Below are 15,225 nucleotides of genomic sequence, written 5' to 3' on the forward strand. Positions count from 1 at the left end.
CACAAGAGGAAAAGGAACGTACAAAAAGTCAATTCAAGCTTATTTTCCCTTAAATGAATCAGTCATTGAGACAAGGGAAGATAGGAAAGAAGCAGCTGCTATGATTTTATAGGAAGAAAAAGTATTCAATGGAAAGCATCCACAGACTTGTAGGCCATGAGACAATTTTGGATAGTAGCTTTAGAAATAGGGCTTGCAGCTTATTGTCTACATGATCTTCCCCAAGCATTTTATCTACTAGCTCCCCAGGGATTAATAGAAGATGATCTAATTTGGCTGGTGATTAAAAACAGTAATCAGCTGTTGGTTCAAATAATGAAGGCTAAGATAAAATGAAAGAGTTGCTGAAGATAGATTTGATCTGTCCCTATTTCAATTATTTCCAAAACAGTGAATTCACAAAATTTTTCTATTAAAATATCAGTAATTTATACCCATTTAAAAAATAGATGTAAAAAAATAGAAATTACCCAATGCAAATTAATTGTAGTGTTTTATTAGAATGTGCGTACCCTGGTCATGTACCTTCTTTGATTACAAATTCTTTAAAACAACATGCTTTGTTTAGTTCTACCCTTAGATTCAGTACAGAATCCATCTGTTCTGAATACTCCTTTCCATGACCTGAATGGATTGACCACATTTTGGTTAAAAAATAATACAATAATTTGCGACAGTGCAGGCAGAAAAATTGACTAGTGGACAAGCATTATTTTTAAATATTTGTTTGTTACATATTTCAGTACTTCACTAATCTGAAATTAGGGCAAAATCACCCATATTTACTTCTATATGTGGTTTAGCACCAGGAAAATTAGTCTTTGAAAACAAAACAAAACAAACACAAAACAGAAAAACCAGATCATCAACACAAGGTGGCACTATGGACCAGTCTCTTAAGAGTAAGAGTTTGTGTTTAAGCAATTTCTCGCTTATCTCTCCAAGATTGATTTATATAATTCAACCTTTTAATTTTGTATCTAATTTTTCTCTTACAAATCTGGCAATTAAATGGGGAATGGGGTTTTCTTAATTTAAAGAAAAATGCAAATTTGGAGCCTGCCAGTGGGTATTTTTATATAATCAGTTATTACAAATTAAACCTCTAGGTATCCCTACTGTCCTGACAACACACACACACACATACATATTCCCCACTTTTCTTCAAAATGTACACCATTCACGTATTCCTCTTACCATCTCGTGAATGGACTCCTTATCTGTACTGATATGACCATCTCCCTATTCTGTTTCACCTAGGATCCGATTTCTTCCTATTTTAGTCCATCATATACACTGTCATAATAATCATTTTACTTAAGGCCATTCTCATGTCACCACTATTTCTATAAAGTATTTTCTATCAATCAACATCTTCCATGGACATCCCATTATGTATTAGTTTAAATATAAATTCTTAATTTGATATTCAATTCCATCCCCGTCTTAATTCCAAGACACTGGTGTATGTATCCACACACACACGCTGCTATACACACATGCTGCTACTTTTTCTCACTTCTCCAGCCAGGCAAGTTCCATTATCTATCATTTAAAAACATTATGGGAATTCCTGTCATTTGTAAGGCCTTTTTCCTAATACTTGTGATATCTGCCCCCCAGAACGATTGTTCATTGGTGTTAATCAATTTCTTTAAATTCCTTCCCAGCGCTCATCATCTTGAATGAGTCTAAATCTGTGTTCCTCCAGCACATAAGCCGACATTCTGTGGCACATTCATAAACATTATTCTTATGTGAAATATTCATACAATATTTAATGACAGATTATTATTTACAATTGTCTACAGTTGCTCGGGGGCCTGTTTTTCTTTTTGTAAGAATATTATAGCTTTATTATTTTGTGCTTTCCAATCATTTCAAGTATATGGTGTAATACATTTAGTTAGTATTTGACACAAGTTCAGAGAATAAATGTGTGAGCCTAATTTTTCTAATAACTTAAAACTGGTAATACTGAAGAATACAGACACACACATGTACAAACATATATATATAGGAAAAAATTTAATTATGAAATAAGTATATATTAATAAAAGTACACTTATTTAATGTAAGCTTCAAAAGTATATTTAAAGATAGAGTACAAGAGTCAATATTGTTACTTAATATTTATTGAGGTTCTTAAACATGAGCTGTACTCAGCAGAATACAGAATTAGATAAAAATCTAGTGGAGCAAGTTTCCTAATTTCACTTCTGCTGTTCAAACAATGAGAAGAGCAGCTAAAGATAATAACAACTTCTAAGTGTTAAATATTTAAGATTATACTCACTTAGATTTTATATATCATAAACTGCATAATTAGCACATATAACCACAAAAAGTTTTGGATATAAACTTTTAAGATTATAAATAGAAAGTCAGATGTCTTTTTGCAGTGTTTCTTTTAAATATTTAATTACAGATATAAGTTAATGCCACGTGCTGAAAACGATATTTTAACTTAGGAACATTTTCTCTCACATTCCATGAAACAATTTTATTTAGATGCTTGTTATGCATCTTCAACATCAATTGCTTTGTTGTCAATTGAGTTGGATCTTTGTCATCTGGAAAGATTTCCTAGAAAGCTTTATCTGTTTGTTCAGGTAGTTTATTTGATACAGAGAGCTTTAGAATCAATATATGATGCTGTTATTGGAGCTTTTATCCCAAGTTATAACTTCCCATTTGTATAACATTAGGAAAGTTTCAGATTTCTGTTCTTGCTGTCATTAGTTTTCTTTGTTTATTTTTTTAGTAATGGAGTTTTATAGTATGGGATCTCTGTAACATAATCAGTCACGCTCTTGTTTTTTAAAGTGATCTGTAAAAGATTTATGTAAAATGGCATCTAACACAATTGGGAGGTTTTTGTCCCAAAGATAATAAGTAAACCTATGTTTAACCCCTTAAAAAAATGTCTAGAGATTATAGGTAAGCTCTTTAATCATCCAAAACTAACACTAATAATGAAATAACTCAATTATAAGGTATGTTCTCTCTTTTAAAGGAAAAATTGGGGGAAAAACTTTTTGGTTTTGGACACATATGATCTTATTCAACCAGTTCCTCAATTGTATCCAGATAATACATTCCAAAACAAATAGCATGCAACTTATGTTGGCTGAGAATGGAGTTCAGCTTAATATAATATTATATATACATACACTATTATTCTATATATACAGTGTATATATGTATTATGTATATAACATATGATATATATAATACATAGTGCGTGTATAGTATACTATATATATACACTTATGTATATAGTGTGTATACACTATTCATTTTCAACAACTTGGAAATATGAAAATACGTGGGGCGATATATGTAAACAGAGAAGTAGCTGCTTCTTGAGCAGAGTCAGTGTAGCATAGTGGTTCTGTGCACTTACTCTGGAATCAGCCTGCCTGGATTTGAATATCACCTATACCATTTACTGCTGTGTGGTCTTGGACAAATTGTTACCTGCTCTGTGCATCAGTAGTAATACCAATGCCTACCTGATAGAGTTACTTAGAAGATTACATAAATTAATGTCATAAAGTACGTAGCTAGTGGCCGGTACCTGTTTATAGTGAGGGCTACAAAACTGTGCGTTAAAAACAAAAACAAAAGAAGAATAATTAAATGAGCGATGCAATTATCTTTTGTGTCTGCACATGCTTTTTTTTTTTTCTTTTTAAATTCTGTATAGTAGAAAAGATGTCTATTTTTGGAGACTTTTGGAGAGTGGCCCTCTTTAATCTCATATGCACTGTATCTCATCACTTTGTGTATTGTAGGTCTTGCCTTCTTTTCATGTCTTAATTTCTAAGACTTTTGTCCTTTTTATGTGGCCATCTTTCTAATGTGACTTTATGCTGACTTTGCTGTTTGGGGCATTTTATGTTTTCCTGTTTCTACATTTAATTCTAAGTTGCAAATTTTTCAATTTAAATCTTAATATGCAATTTTATTGAAATAGTGGATCACAGGGGCATGTTTTATACTCTTTTAAGAAGTTAGTAAATATTAATTTAAATATTTTAAAATTGATTTAAAGCATAATTCTGACTCGGTTCTACTTAATCATTGACAAAATATTTTCAAATTCTGCTTAAACTAAATTCATTTTAAGGAAATTTTTAAATATGAAAAAATCAAATTCACCTTTCTAAGGCTCAAGGTAATTTTAAACATTTTCTGAAAATATATTTTGGCATGAAATTCCCACTGAGAATCTTTCATGCTCTAGTACATTCTAAAACTCATCCAAATTATTTTCCAAATAGTTAAAATGGTAGAACAGGTTTGAGCTGAAGAGAAAAAAATATCTTAGGGCTATAAAAGTGGTTCAACACATCCTTGTTAAAATAAATTCAGCATATAGACAATGAATAATGTTTCTTTTCTTGATGTAACAAAAACATGAAGAGTTTTTTGTCTGTATTATAATTACTAATGTCCTGTTTAAACAAACATCTAATCAGGACAATATGTACTTTAGACACTCAGATAAAAAAGATCACCTTTGCTTAGTTTCATTATGATCTAGCATACTTTCTAACTAGCTTCTGAAAGCACTCCACAATAACTCTATCTTGGCTATTTCCTAGTTGTTCCTTTGTTCATAGTGTTGTCTGGATTCCACAGATTTTAAAAAACAATGGCACTTTTGGTTTATTATCTGCCAACAAACATGCCTGTCAAACAACTAGGGAAACCAGTGACATTCTTCTCTGACATGCTTAGATTCAAATTGTTTGATATGGCTTATAACAAAGCCACTAAATATTCAATGTTGGATTACATTTGTAAATGGGCTATTAAAGTGACAGGAACATTCAATAAACAAAACCAGTGAGTTAGGGATATCCAGTCTTCCAGTTCTTTTTCAAGAAACTCAAAGTGTTTACTTTGTCTCTTATTACTTAGATGCTAAGAACTTTCTTTTATTTTACCCTTTAGTGCAGGGTAAGCAGCCAGAATCCTGGAGCAAGAGAATCCCATCAGACAATAGACTGTTTTTCACCTGAGGTCAATTGGCCCTTTCAAGGCGCTAAGGCCACTAAAGTGGCCTATACCATATAAAGCTGCTGAAAGGGAACTAGAGTGACAGCCATGTGTCCTGAGTCCACAGTAATGCAACTGATTGGCTGCCTTTACTGCTTTGGCCTATCCTTCTAGGCCCTGTCCTCACATGGGCCAGTTTACCCAGAGGGATGGATAGATGTCTAGCTAACAACTGTTCTTGTATCTGAGTCATCATAATTAAACCCTTAATGGCAATCATGAAAATCTCCTTTCACTGGTTAGGTAATTGCAGACACAAAGAATAAAAGCTTAACTATAATTGTAGGCCTTGTTGCCAGCTGAATATTGAAATGTGTTAGTATTGTGATTAATTAATGTCCCAATGTGGCTTGTAGCCAATGCTTAATGTACACTCTAGAAAACCATAACAAAAAGCATAAACAAAGCTTAATTCTCTAATAGGATTTTAATTCTGCTTGCATTGAGAATATATAAGCTTTGCCATTTGGAACTTAAGCCATGACATAGGGTAGATTCCTAGAGAAACTAAGTTTGAACTGAAGATAATGTGATAAAGCTTACCCACCTGGAAATAAAATCATCTGCTTCTATATCCGGCTCTTGCCTTTGGCAAGTAACTTTTATCAGAGTCCATTTTGTTACCTGTTAGGGATGTGTCAATCAACTATTCCTGCTTAAGAAAACATCCCATAACTCAGTGGCCTAAAACAGCCATCATTTATTCTTGTCCCTGCAACTGCCAAGTAATAGTGCCACCTCCCTCTGCCAACAATTCACTTTGAGAGTGGAGTAGAGGTCATGGCACAGGGGTCATGGCAAGCAAAGGAGAGCTAGAGGTTTCCAGATTCTAGGACTGTGATACTTGAACAATTAAATGTGGAAGGAAGTCATAGGAAAGTGGAGAGATGGAACTGTATCATTACCGTACTCTTTTCTGTTCTAATATTATATTAGAAGTGAATTGAGCTGAGGAAGAGGTGATAGTAACAGACAATTTTAACAAACACTACATTTTTATCCTTTTTGTTAAGTAATTTGTAGGCTTGTGGCAGAGCTACAGGGCTCTTCTTCTTCCTGGGAATATATCTAGAATACATTCCCCAGAGTCTACTGCAGTTGTTGCAGTGGTGTAATGGATTTCTGGCCAATGGATTGTGAGCAGAGGAGATATGTATCATTTCTGGGACCAAGGCAATTAAAAATGTGTTTACTTTCTACTCACTCGCTTTCCCATCTAGCCATTTAATACAGAAAAGAACAAAGTCCTCGAAAATGGTTGAGCCACATAAGCCTTCTATTTCTGTGAAGCAGACCTCTACTGTCAACCATATTGGATTATGATGTTTGAAAAATAAACCTTTAGTGTTTAAGCTACTAAGAATTTGGAATTGTTGTTGCCATTAACATATGCTGACCAAAAGAGAAGATGATGCCGAGAGTGGGATGTTAATATAAAATATCCAAAAATATTCAGCAATAGGCTTAGTGAGTGGGCCATGTGTAATGAAGAACCAATCAATATTGGAGGCCAATAGGCTGGAGAGCCTTGATATTCCTTGGCAAAATATTTGGTAATACTGCTGGCATGATACTTTGGAAGGCAGACCTTGTGCCATTGAGTAGACAGCTCTAGGAAAATTGGAAAGAAGCACTATATTAGCATGTATTAGATGACTACTGGTGACTTTGGCAAGGTATTAAATGAAATGGATTAGCTATAGAGAATAATTGGTGAACAGTAACAAAACTGAGCTAAGAAGATCAGAAGTTTTGGAACTTGATTCTAGGCAGCCAATAATAAGATATAGTATGGAAAAAGATTGAATAATGAAGACTTAGAGGTATTAACAGTTGAAGACAGCCATTCAGCCATGTGGCAAAGATAACAGTTTGATTCTAGATGGCCTCAAGTTAGCACTGTTGAGGCAGAGAAGCAGGAGGGGAAAAGAAGAAATAAATCAGGCTTAAGAACTGTCTAGGAAGGAATATAGTTACTGGCACATGGATTTAATTAGAAGTCAATGAGTCTTAGTCCTACCATGTTTTTGTGAAAACTCTCTCAAACAACAACAATAACAAAACCATGAGCCCAGGCTAAACAGAGCCTTGGATTGTTCAAGCTGTGAAACAAATTGTGGGCACCCAACCTCACCCCATTGGAAACAGTCTGCAAAAACTGCACAGTCTCCAAGGAGGGCACACACCCCAATGTCCACTTCAGATGTAATATGGAGAATAACTGATGAAGAACAAACTTCCAGAGGTAAGGGAGAAGGGACACCAATAACAATGGGTAAATGAATCCCTTCCAGAGAGTAGCATGAGCCAAACTAAAGCACTAACTTCTCAATTGCTAGGGTAGGTAACATTAAGCATGTCTGCCCATTGGGTATGGAAGCAGGAAACTTATCTGTTAAGTACATGTGTCCACAGACAATGAGGAGCCACAACTGGACTGATGGAGAGTGCTGTCCATCATGTGGATAGCTTAGGCTTAGCAATGGATGCAAAGGCTGGATTGAGTGTTCAATCCTGGAAGAGGGATGTATTTGCTCTGTATGTTGAGAAAAAGAGATAATTAACATTTCCTGGATAGAATGGCTGACTCTGGCAGAGGTTGCTAGTTCTCATCACTAAATGTGTTTGTTCTCTCCTTCTTGGCACCTCACTGGACTCAATTTTCCAGATTCCTTTGCAGTTATGTAGAACCATACAACTGAAAAGAAAGAGAAGTGATATATCATCCCCAGGTTTAGGTGGTAAAGAGTGAATATGTCTTCTCCTACATCTTTTTCTCATCCATACTATTAAATGCAGAGAAAAATGAGGACCTAGGAGATGTTGGATCCACAGGAGGTAAGGATCCTGAGTCTCTCAATGATGGCAAGGAACAAATCCACATTGAATGATGACATGGAGAGCAAAAAATTTTAACTGTATTAAGACACCGAGAATCTGGTTTCTTTTGTTACAGTGGCTTGAACACCTTGCTTTAGTATCTATAAAGCATTATTTTTATATTTTAGGTTGATATCTTTAAAATTATAAATGTGCTTTAAATATTGGATGTCATTTTATTACATTAAATACATTTTGTAGCATCTTACTAGTTACGTTTATTTTGCAACTTTGTTTTTTTTTTTTTTTTGGTTATTTACGACTTCCTTCCCATCAGATTAATTTCTCTATACTGGAATTCTATGTAAGATATCATAGGAACAGTGGGGTTATGTTATTAAATACCAAGCTAATCAAAGCCAGGATGCTAGTTTGATATGTATACTGCACTGTGCCATTCCACTTAAAAGTAGGTAATCTATTTGTATGGTAAGCATAATTTTCTAATGCATAGTAATTTCTATCCATTTCTGTGGAATACATCTTTACCTAGAAAGGGAGTGTTAAAATTGGAGGAAGAGTGGTTGTTGAACTAAGATGGTATTGCTAAGTAGCCAGTGGGCACAAAACAATTATTTTTAATAACATCAGATGTTCATTGCATTCACAATTTGGAATGGAACTCACTGACCATTCTAATGCCATATCTAGTACAACCTCTTCATTATTCAAATAAAGAAACTGAGCCATAGAGCTGTGAATTAATTTTCCCAGTTTCACAAAGGTAGAAAATCAAGAGACAGGCCCAGGAACAAGATCTCCTAATGCCTAACCCACTATTCTTTCCACTGCAACAAACTTCAATCTACTATATATTATACGTCACAGGAACACAGATTTTGGCTTTTGTGAGTTACGTTACCTATTTAAAGATATTATTATAATATTCTTCTAAAAGTAATGTATATATTTAATAAGAATCCAATAAAAATTCCAAAGAGATGATTTTAGAACCTGATATATTTTATTAGAAAGATTAAATAAACATTAATAGTTAAGAAAATGGTAAAAAAGAAAACTAATGATAGGGAATTTGCCATACAAGATTTTAAACTTTACTATAAAATTACACAATTAAAACAGTGTGATAATAATATTAGAATAAATATCATATTAATAAGATAGAATAAAACAGTCTAGAAACAGACTCTGCAAAGGAGTTGATATATTACAAGAGATGGTATTATAAATCAGATGAAATAAATAGTCTGTGACTATCATCCACTTTTCATAAGCAAGTCTGACCAAGATCTAAATGCTGCTTTTCTAACGAGTAGACTGCATTGAGGGAGGAGAAAACCTCTATAAAAGCTAATGTTCAAAGCCTCTTTGTTTAAAGGTAGTGCAGGTTACTCTCTTTGATTCTGTGAAAGGCTAGAGAAAACTTTGGTTTCACTCAAAAGTTCAGAATTTTCATGAAATGTTACCACAGACCCATAAGTTCAGAAAACCTCCTCCCCACCTCCAAAAAATCGCTAAGAAATAAAAAAAAGCAATAAGACCTATTTATTAATCCCTCTATAAGCATTCAGAAACTTCTCTCTCACAGCAAGTACAATAGCTCAGAGAAAGGATTCATCCCTAATTTGCATAAATCCTAGGACAATTAGATATACTAAGCTTATAAGGAAAAGAACAAAAACCAAAGCAGAAATAGCAATAGCTTTTAGAACATAATCATCAATCTTCTATTTATTAAAATAACATAAAAGCAAACAATCTGGAAAAATATTTACCGATATTTTTATTTAATATGCAAAATAAAGGGTTATATGAAAATACTTCATATAAAACCAACAAGAAAAACGCAAAGCCAATAGGTGAGTAGAGAAAGGATGTGAACAAGAAATTCACAAATGAGTAAATGTAAAGGTTCTAATATGTTATAGAATAGAATGTAAATATTTACAAGATTAATAACATAATATTTAAAATATGTATTGCAAGTTTTTTAAAACATTGAAACGTTTGACCCATTAATCTCCCTTTGGACTCTAACTCGTAGTAAAATTTTTTTAAAGAAAAAAAGATTTACACACCTCACAGTATTATTGGTAAAACTGACGTTTTAAATTACTCAGATAGAAATCAACCTGAATTAACCAATGTTGGAGAAATGTTAAATAAATTGCAATGGAATATTATGTAACTCTTAAAATGAGAATTGGAAAGAGTTTTTGATAATTTTTATTTGGTTAAGTAGTATGGAAAATATGGAAATATTCATAAAATAATAGCACAGGCAAGACTGGAATAATTATGTATCAATATCTCAATTCTGTAAAAGGATATATTCATAAAAAAGACTAGAAGAAAATATCTGCCAAATAGAAAAGAGTCAATAATGCTAAACACTAATTATGAGTGAGTGGCAATTTCTTTTTTATACTGCTCCAGATTTTCAAAATGTACATTTATTATTTCAACAATCAGAAAAATTTAATATTCTTGCCTTCCCCCACACAACTCTACACATAAATATTATCAGAGTTAAAAGCTACTGGATTAAATAAAGATTGCTTGTAACTATATTCTACTGACCATTCTATTTTCAGAGTTATTAAGGAGGTATCACAAAATTTTACAAGTGATTTTCTACTTTCACATTACTAAAAACTCTTCTTTAGATGTAACCAATAGTTGCTTTTAAATTAAAATCCTTTCCTCTTTTTTTTTTTGTAATTGTACTCTGATTAAAATAGTGTTAGTTACCATCCTCCTTACTGAAATACAATGTTTGAATATTTTACTTTTTGTGTCAAACTGTATATCTCAGAATACTCAGTATTTCAATATCCTGTGACAAGCAGTATTTAAATCCACTTATAGCCACACAAGGGGTATGAAACATGTGTTCATCCAATGCCTATTGCTCCCTTCAGTCTTTATCACATTGTTTCAAAGAGGTTAAAACAACTATATTCACATCTTATTCTCACTGCTCTTCCAATTTCCTCAGGTCAGAAAATTTATGTACAAAACCTCTAAACTGCACTGACAATCCACAAAGGAAATCTCCTTCTACTACAGACAACCGAGGCTGGGTTGGAAGAGACAGAAAGAAAGTTTTCACACTGGTATTTACAGAAATTTTAATAATCAATATACCTTTAATACTATTTCTAAGACCTCTTGCATGACATTGGAAGCAATAAAAATTCTGAAATTTAGAATAATTCACAGCTAAGTACAATCTCAAGGACAGCTATCTTTTATAAGACAATGTGGTTATTAAGATCATTTATATAAACTGAAGTTTTAAAAACTGCATACCACAGAAAAAATAATTTAGTGAGATATTATCTGTTGCTCTAATGGAATGAAAAGGTGTTAGTTACCTCTTGCTAGGTTAAACAGAGGTAATATTTGTTCTTAACTGCTAGACTTCACACAGCTTTTAATAAGCTAATGTACATCCTAAATCTTTTCCAAACTTAACACATCACCCTCATTCTAAACACTCATTATTAAGAATCGTCTCAATATGTGTCCCTCAGGAAACAGTTGGGAAATACCTATCCTGAAGATTCTTTTACTACCACTTTTAATGTAAAAGGTTTTTTTGCCAAATCTATAACTTTTCTCAGTAATATGACTGCAAGTAATCTAAGCTAGAGATCATCTACACCCCTTCCCCCGCACCAAAAGTGACTATGAATATTGTGCCAGTTTTTCCTATCTCCTAAGAATAGCCATACACTCTGGCCATAGTTTATTGAGAAGATAAATGGGGAAATGTGGAAGAGCAAAACAGATGCCTAACTTGGTTCATGGTGATGGAAACAACTTTCAGAATATACCTACAACCACACAGCCAGGTCCCATGGAGAACTGAATGATCATTTAGAGTAAAAACAGCTCTAGAGAAACAAGCTGTTCTCTCAGCACAAGTCACCCTCTCCTCCCTGCTTTAGTGTTGCACACGATGCCAACTCACTCATTCTCTCTCTCTGCACATCTACAGCTCCTGCTGTCACTTGCAAGCTGACCCTCATTATTCTCTTCTCTATTGAGGCTTTTTCTTAACCCTGAGTCCTACATCCCCATAGTTTCTGCTTACTGCTTCTTTTCTGTGTATCTCTCAGCAACTTTACCCCCCTATTGTCTTCAGCCTTTCTTTGAATGTCCCATTCAAACTTCACAAAAGAGATGAAAATCTGATTGGGTCTGTCAGTCTCATCCATTTTAAGGCAACCCAGTTGGTAAAAGTGCTCTCGCCAGGACAATGTACACTCTGCTGACCAGACTCTGTGTGGGTGCCTTTGTGTCCAGCACACACTCTGGGACCAATTGTATATGGTAAAAGTGGTGATGTCACCTGCATAAGGAACCTTTCTGAGGGAATGCAGGAGTAGCAGGGACCTTGGAATCTCCAAGGAAAACCATGAAACTGACAGACGGCTTAGGGTGCCCCCTTTGAGTATTGTTTACATCTTCTTTTGTATTGCATTTAGTATATCCTTATACTAATGAAAAACTTTATATTTTTCATTTATACATCCTTATGAGGAATTAGCAAATGTTCCTGCTTAAATTTTTACGGAGTATTGATAATGCCTAAGGGAAGAATAACCATAGTAGATGGAATATTCATTGAAACTTCAGTAAAAAATGTAAAACTAATTTGAGACATCTGCTGTAAAAGAAATTAAATGTGTCTCCGAGGTAGATCCAGTTTAGTGAAAAAATGTGAGCCATGAAATTGGATGATCAACCAGTTGCTTTAAATAATGCATTGATTAGGTATTCTTATTAATAAGGCAGGACGTGTTATACCTCTAGTAGTGTTTTTACTGTTGTGAATTGGAGATGTAGAAAGCCAGGTCTGGGACACAAGAAGATCGTTTCTTTCCTTAATCCTTACAGAAGAGTAAATCAGAGATGTTGAGGCTGAGAGGATGCATTACCCTCCAACGCAGGACATCAAAAAGGCATATGCACTGAAATGGGTTGGAAGCCATCTAAGGCCAAGAAAATGACAAGCAAGGAATGTAAAGAGCCTTGTGCTGTCATCAATAGTTTGAATGCTCAAGAGAGGTCAAGATCCATAAAATTAGCCCCTTCTTCTGTCACACAAAAATTGAAAGTCTGGTTTAAATTGTGCTTTTATAATAGCACTATAAAGTAAGGTCATTCTTCCATGTATGCCAATAAGTACATTCTCATCTGCAGCAATTTGTGCTCTGGTAAGCCATAAAAGCAAAAGAAAGAGCACTTGGTCATGTATATTCTTAGGGAACCCGAGTGCCCAGAATCAATGAAACGGGAAAGTCACTGAGTGAGCAAGAACATGTCCTGAAAAAGTGGTCATGGCATTGGAATCATGTTAATTGAGTTACCTCTCTGGCTCAACTTGCACCATTGGCAGTGACATTTCCTCTCAGGGTGCTGGTGATCGATAATGTGACTGACAGTGGTCAGCAAAGGGAGTGTTTCTCTCCTAGTGGCATTAGAGTTGCCTCTGGGGTATTAGTGCTTACATGCTCTGTTTCTCTGAAGCCTGGCAATTCTACACGGTCTCTGCCCTGAACTTAGTCTGTGCACTGTACAGACCCTGATGTGAATTTTAAAAGGTAAGGAGTCATTTCAGTCTACCATTGTCACCAAATTAGATCAAATCGATATTCATGGAAAATGAAAAAATGATAATGCAACTCTAAGTAATTATAATTCCAAATGCAACTACCCTAGTTATCTAAATTTGGTAATTTATTTATGTATCAACGAATGAAGGAATGTACTTGGATATATTCCAAAATACATAATGCTTCTGGATATCAGGCTTATTTGGTATTATTCTATATTTATGACAAATTTGACAGACCTTCAGTGCCTAAATTAACTAGCATGTTTTCAGATGACAAGATTTCCTACACATAAACCTAGAAAGAAATATACAAAATATTCTTTCAAGGGCTGAGAAGGCGCTTTCCACAAATTTATTTAAGACATAGTCTTTATTTCTTTAACTCAAGACAACCTATCTGAAATAGCTTCCACATGAGGCATATCTAAGAGACATTTTAGGAGCGTAACGAGTTATTACTCTCATTACATTTGGTCATATTGGAGTCATATTGAAGTGAAGTTCTTAAAGGAAGCAAAAAGGTGACATTTTCAAATTGTTTTCCAGATGACTCTTTATAAAATGAGTTGGCAGCTTTAGCATAATTCAAGCTCAACAGGTATGAAGAACACAAAATAATCCAAAACAAGCAGCATTGTTCCCTGGGATAACAGTCTTTAAAGAAAGTCAAAGCAGTTCTGAGTGAATTGTAAAGAAAAAAAATTCCTTCCAGTGATCAGAACACAGAAGGTTGTGGTTCACTGGCTCTGTCTCAAAGGACTCAGGAAACTGGGACGGGCAACCACTTTCCACACTCCACAGGCCACATGGAAGCTTGGTGAATGAAGAAGAATCCCCAGGGCTACTGACTGGTCAATTACGAATTGCAATTCAACTGTCTCTACAGTTGCCAGAGAAACCAACTTGGGAATTGTAGTACCTTTTGAGACATGACTAAAGAATGGCCATGGCTGGTTAGAATACAGTGCTAAGAACAGTGTTTGATCCATGTGCTGAACAGTACAATACAGGCAATTCCTTGCACTTACCAACTGCTTTATTAGTAAAAAGGGGAGCAAAAAAAATGTGGGTATATCAACATACCACTGCTTCCTAGTCCAGAACTGACTGCATCTGGTGTTAAACTGAAAAACTGATACTTCAGAGACATGAATCTGCCGCATTTCAAGGATATGACATCTACTGAGAACAAAAATGCAAAAACAAAACAATTCCATATAGTTGGTAAACACCTTGACAAATATGAAGACTTTCAATCATGTCAAACTATTTTTAAAATGTCCACTTTGCCATTCCTCTCCAGATACTTAACGCTTCCTACCACAAGAATAGAATAAACACAAGAGAGAAATCAATACTCTGCACATCCAAACTGTTCAAGCCTGCCATTGCAATCAAACTTTCTTTTTTTTCTCTGCAAAGAGCTCAGAGGTAGTTTCTCCGTTCAAGGATGAAATATTCTCACTGTTCCTTCTCTAAATATAAATATAGATAACAGAAACATTAATTTCCTGAGAATTTAGCTGAAGAATTGTTTTTAGTTGTGTTCTCAGCAGTGGTTTCTCTAGCTAGATGGAATGATTCTTTTATAAATGACCTTGTCTTTAAAGCCCCTAATAATTGGTAACTTTTTAATACTTAGTAATTGGTAGAGAAGGCCTTTCTCATAATTTAGTGAGAAGTAACTTAAT

This window comes from Balaenoptera ricei, chromosome 7, assembly GCF_028023285.1.
Source record: "Balaenoptera ricei isolate mBalRic1 chromosome 7, mBalRic1.hap2, whole genome shotgun sequence".
NCBI lineage: Eukaryota > Metazoa > Chordata > Mammalia > Artiodactyla > Balaenopteridae > Balaenoptera > Balaenoptera ricei.